Source organism: Triticum dicoccoides, chromosome 1B (assembly GCF_002162155.2).
Source record: "Triticum dicoccoides isolate Atlit2015 ecotype Zavitan chromosome 1B, WEW_v2.0, whole genome shotgun sequence".
Lineage (NCBI taxonomy): Eukaryota > Viridiplantae > Streptophyta > Magnoliopsida > Poales > Poaceae > Triticum > Triticum dicoccoides.
In genome coordinates, this window is record NC_041381.1 from 685,395,921 (window position 1) to 685,404,293 (window position 8,373).

Genomic DNA, 8,373 nt, shown 5'->3' on the forward strand with positions numbered 1-8,373 from the left:
CTACAGCAAGATCATATAAACTTCACCCAAGTCTTCCCAAAGGTTCTACTTGGCACTTTATTCAAACAAAAGCTACAAAACATGATTACTACAGTAGCAAAATCATGTGGACACACAAAAATAGTAAGGGTAAATATTGGGTTGTCTCCCAACAAGCTCTTTTCTTTAATGCCTTTCTAGCTAGGCATGATGATGACAATGATGCTCACATAAAAGATAAGAATTGAAACATAACGGGAGCATCATGAAGCATACGACTAGCACATTTAAGTCTAACCCACTTCATATGCATAGGGATTTTGTGAGCAAACAACTTATGGGAACAATAATCAACTAGCATAGGATGGCACAACAAGCATAACTTCAAGATTTTAAGCACATAGAGAGGAAACTTGACATTATTGCAATTCCTACAAGCATATGTTCCTCTCTCATAATAATTTTCAGTAGCATCATGAATGAATTCAACAACATAACCAGCACCTAAAGCATTCTTTTCATGATCTACAAGCATAGAATTTTTAATACTCTCCACATAAGCAAAATTCTTCTCATGAATAGTAGTGGGAGCAAACTCAACAAAATAACTATCATGTGATTGAAAATTAAGATCAAGATGACACGTTTAATGGTTATCATTATTCTTTAAAGCATATGTGTCATCACAATAATCATCATAGATAGGAGGCATGCTTTCATCATAGTAAATTTTCTCATCAAAGCTTGGGGGACAAAAAATATCATCTCCATCAAACATAGCTTCCCCTAGCTTGTGGCTTTGCATATCATTAGCATCATGGATATTCAAGGAATTCATACTAACAATATTGCAATCATGCTCATCATTCACATATTTTATGCCAAGAATTCTATGTAATTCTTCTTCTAGTACTTCAGCACAATTTTCCTTTCCATCATACTCATGAAAGATATTAAAAAGGTGAAGCGTATGAGACCAACTTAACTCCATTTTTTGTAGTTTTCTTTTATAAAATAAACTAGTGCTAAAACAAGAAACAAAAAGATTCGATTGCAATATCTAAAGATATACCTTCAAGCACTCACCTTGCTAGAAAAGAGCTTAGTGACGGAGTGTGAGTACCCTTTACCTAGCCTCCCCGGCAATGGCACCAGAAAAGAGCTTGATGTCTACTACACAACCTTCTTCTTGTAGACGTTGTTGGGCCTGCAAGTGCACAGGTTTGTAGGACAGTAGCAAATTTCCCTCAAGTGGATGACCTAAGGTTTATCAATCCGTAGGAGGCGTAAGGTGAAGATGGTCTCTCTCAAACAACCCTGCAACCAAATAAAAAAGAGTCTCTTGTGTCCCCAACACACCCAATGCAATGGTAAATTGTATAGGTGCACTAGTTCGGCGAAGAGATGAAGATACAAGTGCAAAATAGATAGTAGATATAGGTTTTTTAAATCTGAATTAATAAAAACAGCAAGGTAGCGAGCGGTAAAAGTGAGCGTAAACAGTATTGCAATGATAGGAAACAAGGCCTAGGGTTCATACTTTCACTAGTGCAAGTTCTCTCAACAATAATAAGATAGATAGATCATATAACAAGCCCTCAACATGCAACAAAGAGTCACTCCAAAGCCACTAATAGCGGAGAACAAACGTAGAGATTATGGTAGGGTACAAAACCATCTCAAAGTTATCCTTTCTGTTCTATCTATTCAAGAGTTCGTAGTAAAATAACATAAAGCTATTCTTTCCGCTCAATCCATCATAGAGTTCATACTAGAATAACACCTTAAGACACAAATCAACCAAAACCCTAATGTCACCTAGATACTCCATTGTCACCTCAAGTATCCGTGGGCATGATTATACGATATGCATTACACAGTCTCAGATTCATCCAACCAACATAAAAGTACTTCAAAGAGTGCCCCAAAGCTACTACCGGAGAGTCAAGAACGTGTGCCAACCCCTATGCATAGGTTCCCAATGTCACAAAACCCGCAAGTTGATCACCAACACATACATCAAGTTGATCGCAAGACATACATCAAGTGTTCTCATAAAAGACTCAATCCGATAAGATAACTTCAAAGGGGAAACTCAATTCATCAAAAGAGAGTAGATGGGGAGAAACATCATAAGATCCAACTACAATAGCAAAGCTCGGGATACATCAAGATCGTGCCATAGAGGGAACACGAGAGAGAGAGAGATCAAACACATAGCTACTGGTACATACCCTCAGCCCCGAGGGTGAACTACTCCCTCCTCGTCATGGATAGCGTCGGGATGATGAAGATGGCCACCGGTGATGGGATCCCCCTCCGGCAGGGTGCCGGAACAGGGTCCTGATTGGTTTTTGGTGGCTCTGGAGGCTTGCAGCGGCGGAACTCCCGATCTAGGTTATGTTCTGGAAGCTTTTGGGTACGTAGGTATATATGGGTGCAGGAAGTAGAGCTACGGGGGTCCCACGAGGCAGGGGGCGCGCCCAGGGGGGGCGCCCCCCACCCTCGTGAGCACCTCCCTTGGCTCCTGACGTGGGGGGTCCAAGTCCATCTGGTATCTTTCCTTCCAAAAATAACTTCTCCAGTTGATTTCGTTCCGTTTTGACTCCGTCTGATATTCCTTTTCCTCGAAACACTAAAATAGGCATAAAACAACAAATTTGGGCTGGGCCTCCGGTTAATAGGTTAGTCCCAAAAATAATATAAAAGTGGATATTAAAGCCCAATATTGCCTAAAACAGTAGGTAAAGTAGCATGGAGCAATCAAAAATTATAGATACGTTGGATACGTATCAAGGATCAAGTCTCTGCGGATATCGGTCGTGTAGTTCAAGTTTCCGAACCTCACGTGGTGGCCACGGGCGTAGCTGTCGATACGCTCCAGATGCTCAAGCGAATTGGCCCGCAGTGCGAAGCCGCCGAACACGAAGATCTGTCCGGGGAGAAAAGTCTCACCCTGGACCAGATTGTTGTTGATGATTGAATTAGCCATCAAGCCTTGCACTGACGGCATAGAGGAACTCTCAATGAAAGCACCAATGTCGGTGTCAAAACCGGCGGATCTCGGGTAGGGGGTCCCGATCTGTGCGTCTAAGGCTAATGGTAACAGGAGGCAAGGGACATAATGTTTACCCAGGTTCGGGCCCTCTCGATGGAGGTAAAACCCTACTTCCTGCTTGATTGATATTGATGATATGAGTGTTACAAGAGTTGATCTACCACGAGATCGTAGAGGCTAAACCCTAGAAGCTAGCCTACGATGATTATGATTCTATCCCTAAGGACTAAACTCTCCGGTTTATATAGACACCGGAGAGGGCTAGGGCTTACATGGAGTCGGTTACAAAGAAGGAAATATAATATCCGGATCGCCAAGCTTGTCTTCCACGCAAAGGAGAGTCCCATCCGGACACGGGACGAAGTCTTGAGTCTTGTATTTTCACGGTCCAATAGTCCGGCCAAAGTATATAGTCCGGCTGTCTGGATACCCCCCTAATCCAGGACTCCCTCACCAGGCATTCTTCCTCTCTCCTTTCTTTGTTCCCCACCAAAATTTCCTCGACAAGCCATTGATATGCTGGCATAGGCCCTGTGGCAATTTGAAACAGGCCATGGAGTATGTAGGAATTGCTTGAGCAACTGATTTAATTAGCACTTCCTTGCCACCGACGGATGGGGCCTTCTCCATCCATCCTTGCACATGCTTCCAGATTCGATCCTTTAGGTATTTGAAAGATCCTTCCTTAGCTCTCCCCACATCAGCTGGAAGGCCGAGATATCTATCTGAGAGTTTTTCATTTTGGACCTCTAGGATCTGCTTGACTTCTTGTTTCAGAGAATCCGTACAGCCCTTGCTGAAAAACATGGATGACTTCTCCTTATTGATGTGTTGGCCAGAGGCATCACAATAGCGTTGCAGCAAAGAAACCACCCTAGTCGCCATCTCAGATGTAGCATTAAAAAATAAGAGGCTATCATCGGCAAAGAGTAATTGATTTACCTCGGGAGCGTCATCTGCCACCTTGATACCCCGCACACTTTCATTTGGAACATCCGATTTCAGCAAACAAGAGAGACCCTCAGCTGCGAGTAAAAAGAGATAAGGAGATATTCGGTCACCTTGTCAAGTCCTCGGGATGGGTTGAACTCCTCTTGCTTTGCACCATTGAAGACAACAGAGAAAGAGACTGAAGCAACACTTCTCATAACAATCTCTGTGAATCGCAGACTAATGCACCCGTTCGAGATAGTTCCACTCGATTCTATTGTACGCTTTCATCATATCAAGCTTCAAAGCACAAAATCTGTTGCCCTTTAACTTCCTTGTTTTCATATAGTGAAGACATTCATACGTAGAGATGAAGTTATCCGTGATGAGATGTCCCGGTACAAATGATGATTGTTCCTCAGAGAGGATGTCGGGGAGAATGAGCTTGATCCAATTAGCCAAAACCTTGGATGCAATCTTGTAGATCACACTACAGAGACTGATCGGTCTAAACTATCCTAAATTTTTTGAACTTGCAATCTTGGGAATTAAAACAATGGACGTTTGGTTTATCTCCTCGGGGAATCCTCTCCCTTCAAAACACGAAACACCATATCAGTTAACTCATCACCGCACAACTCCCAGTGCCTCTGAAAAAAGTGTCCAGGAAAGCCATCGGGCCCCGGAGCCTTGGTAGGAAACATTTGGAATAAAGTTGCTTTTACTTCGTTGTTGGTATACTGAGCATTAAGCATATTATTCATGGCAGCGTCCACCCTAGGTGGTATATGAGATAAAACTTCCTCAATCCCAATTGTATTTTCGGAGGCATAAAGGTTACCATAAAAGCTTGTAGCCATGCTCGCCATCTCTTGTTGGGCCGTACACACTGTGACATCTGCTCGTTATAAATCAATGATACGGTTTCTTGCTTTTCTTGCACTAGACTTTTGGTGGAAAAATTGGGTGTTGCTATCCTCCTCCGCAAGCCACTGTATGCGCGCCCATTGGCGCCACATAATTTCCTCTCATAAGCACAGCTCGGCCATATGGGCTTTGACCCGCTCCTCTTCCGGTGACGGACTCACATGGTCAGGTAGCGCGCGCAGTTCCGCAAGGTGCAGACGTAGCGACCGCAGCTCCAACCTGACTGCCCCAAAAGTATTTCGTCCCCACTTTTGCAATCTCCCGGCCATAGTGGCCAATTTATCAGACAGCGCCGCAATAGTTTGGGCCTTGCCAGTAGAGTTCCAAGCTTCCACGACCATGTCACCAAATCTTGGATCGCGTTCCCACATACACTCATACCGAAACTGCTTCTGCTTTGCTCTTACACTCGTATCTATGAGATCCGTTTCCAAAAGTATAGGGCAGTGGTCGGATTTTGCCGCAGTTAGATGTTCCACCATAGCGAAGGGGAAAAGTGTAGACCAGTCGGCCGAACCCAGAGCTCTATCCAACTGGACCCTGCAGAAATGTCCCCCTGCTACTTTCTTCTCCCAAGTCCAGTCCAGACCACGGTATCCCAAATCAGCGAGCCCACATACATCAACTGCTTCTCTGAACGCTTCAATCTGTGCGCTATCCCGCTCATTAGGGCCAAGTTGCTCCTCGGGCCGCAAAATCTCGTTGAAGTCTCCAATGCACAGCCATGGAAGAGTGCTCTCCCCCCTCAACCTTTTCATTGTGTTCCAAGTTTTGTAACGGAGAGATCTAGTTGCTTCCCCGTAAAAACATGAAAGGCACCATTGTTTCTTCCCTGTTTCAAGCACCCATGCATCCACATGATACTCCGAAAAGTATTTTATTGCAACATCCACCGATTTTTTCTAGAAGATACAAATACCTCCACTTCGACCACTACTGCCAACACCAAAACTGAAATCAAAACGTAAAAAAATGAAGACCTTCAACACGACTTTTTTGTAACTGAGTTTCAACTAAACAGAGGACAGTAGGCGAACTAAGCTCCACGAGGTCGCGGAGTTCTCGATCTGTCACGAGGTTGCCTATCCCACGACAATTCCAGCTTAGGATTTTCATTGGGCCTGGCGGTGCTCCGAGGAGGAGCTCGCCAATAAAGCCATCTTCTCATTTCCTTGCTTCACCGGTGACCCTGCCTTCTTGTTGCATCCCTCGAGGAGACATATGTTGGAGGTGGCGGCGGGGTTGCCACGGCAGCCGTAGCAACAGTGACAATTGCTTTGTTCCTCTCCATCCCTTCAACAGCAGCCGAACTGCCGGTCAAGGCTAGATTCAGATTTCTGCGGGCTATATGTTCAGCATGAACCTGCTCCCTTGCCTCCCCAGTCTTCAGGGGTCTGGTTACTTCTTCCTTCTCCGAAGACTTATCGAGGCCAGCGTCTTGAGATGAGCGCTTACGCTGTGGAGAGCGCTGACAGGGGGGGGCTTGGGCGCCACGGCCTGCCCTACCTCTATCTCTTCCCCCCGAACAACCTCCGCGAGTAGCCCAGCTGCCGTGCTGCTCTGGTGCAATTTCCCTTCTTTGTGCCAGCATCCAACCACCCCACTGCTTGTGTTTCTCCTCCCAAACACCATCGCCACACTCCTCGTGGTTATGGCCCATGAACCCACATACCTAGCAAAAGTAAGGGATCTTCTCATACTTTACCGGGAGCAGCAGTCTTCCCTCTCCCACAACATTCAGAGGTGTAACCCGTGTTAGAGGTTTGCTTACAAGAACCCTAGCCCGCACCCTAACATAATCACCCTCATAAAACAGCCTAGGAGCAAGCTGAATTTCTTTCACCCGCCCGATGCGGCGGGTTAATTGATCAACTACCTCTGCCTTGCGATAGAATTCTATTATATTGGGACATATGTTCGAGGTGGCGGCGGTGTTGCCACGGCAGCCGTAGCAACAGTGACAATTGCTTTGTTCCTCTCCATCCCTTCAACAGCAGTGAACTGTCTATCAAGGCTAGATTCAGATTTCTTACAAAAGTAAGGGATCTTCTCATACTTCACCGGGAGCAGCAGTCTTCCCTCTCCCACAACATTCAGAGGTGTAACCTTGTGTTAGGGTTTTGCTTACAAGAACCCTAGCCCGCACCCTAACATAATCACCCGCATAAAACAGCCTAGGAGCAACCTGAATTTCTCTCACCCGCCTGATGCGACGGGTTAATTGATCAACTACCTCTGCCTTGCGATAGAATTCCATTATATTGTGAATTTGAGCCCACACGTATAATCCATCAAAATCAACGGACGTTGGTTCCTTCTTTCCATCATAATCCAAAATCAGCATCCCCATCCCCCTGAAAAGCCATGGACCTCCATGCACATCACAACCTTCTTCCAGTCCCCAAAGCAGAACATCTGGAAAATGAACAAGTTTTCTCCCACTTCCCTGTACGTCAGAACTTGTGCAAGCGCCCAGATTGACTTCATGCACTCAAACATCACCGATGAAGTGAAGGGGCGAGTCGTGTTCACCTTTCCAATCACCAGCCACCGAGCATCCGCTTCAAACTTCTTCACCTCTTCCTCCCCCACAATCACATCATCGAGTTCATCATCCTGAAGATCCAGGTGCTGCAGCATCTCTTCGAGATTCTTCCCTGTCCAACCCGCTGACGAGGATTCCGCCCAGTTTGCCATCTAGGGTTCCGAACTTGGACGGTGCAAGTGCGCCAGAGAACTGATCCGACTCCCCCCATGCGACCAAACAGGATGATCTAAGCGAGGGGTGCAGCCAGTGGTAGATGTGCCGATGAGATCTCTCGACGGCGATGAGATCGCCGCCAGAGCCGAAAACCCTAAACGAGAGGGTACACAGTATGTTGGCTTCGGCAGGAGATAATGCTGGACGTGGCGGCGTTCTACTCGGACATGGAGGCCCACGGGCGCCCCAAGAGGTTCACCCACGACCTGGGAGCGTGCACAGTACGTAGTAGTAGTACACTACTTAACCGCCGGCTGATGTTGTCCATGCGTACTGGTGCTGTAAACTTCATTTCTCAACCTGGTTGCATTGCAGTTCGAGTACGAGGACTGGCTGGCGGAGCGGTACGGGCGGGAGAGGATCGAGGAGCGGAGGAAGGTGATCCACGTCGCGGCGAGAGGCAGGGAGTGGCACCGGCCGGAGAGCTACCGGGACGACGACCACCTGCTGGACCAAGGGCACCGTGATCTCGCCATCATCCCCTGTTGACTCCATTGATGGAAGGTGCTTCGATATCACTTGCTGGATTGAGCTTCGTTTCCGCATACATAGCACACGTTGCATGTGTGATGAAGTGCAAAAGAAAGCAGAATTCATGTGACATACAGAAAGAAGACATTAACTAAGAAAAAGAAAAAGAAAAAAATTGCACCAGCCGGGAATCGAACCCGGGTCTGTACCGTGGCAGGGTACTATTCTACCACTAGACCACTGGTGC

General features: G+C 46.4%; 1 non-coding gene across 1 annotated transcript; it reads right to left on the reverse strand.

Moving 5' to 3' along the window:
• Window positions 1-8,302: 8,302 nt before the first annotated feature.
• TRNAG-GCC lies at window positions 8,303-8,373 on the reverse strand. The gene has a single exon. It is a non-coding gene; the product is annotated as a tRNA-Gly (tRNA).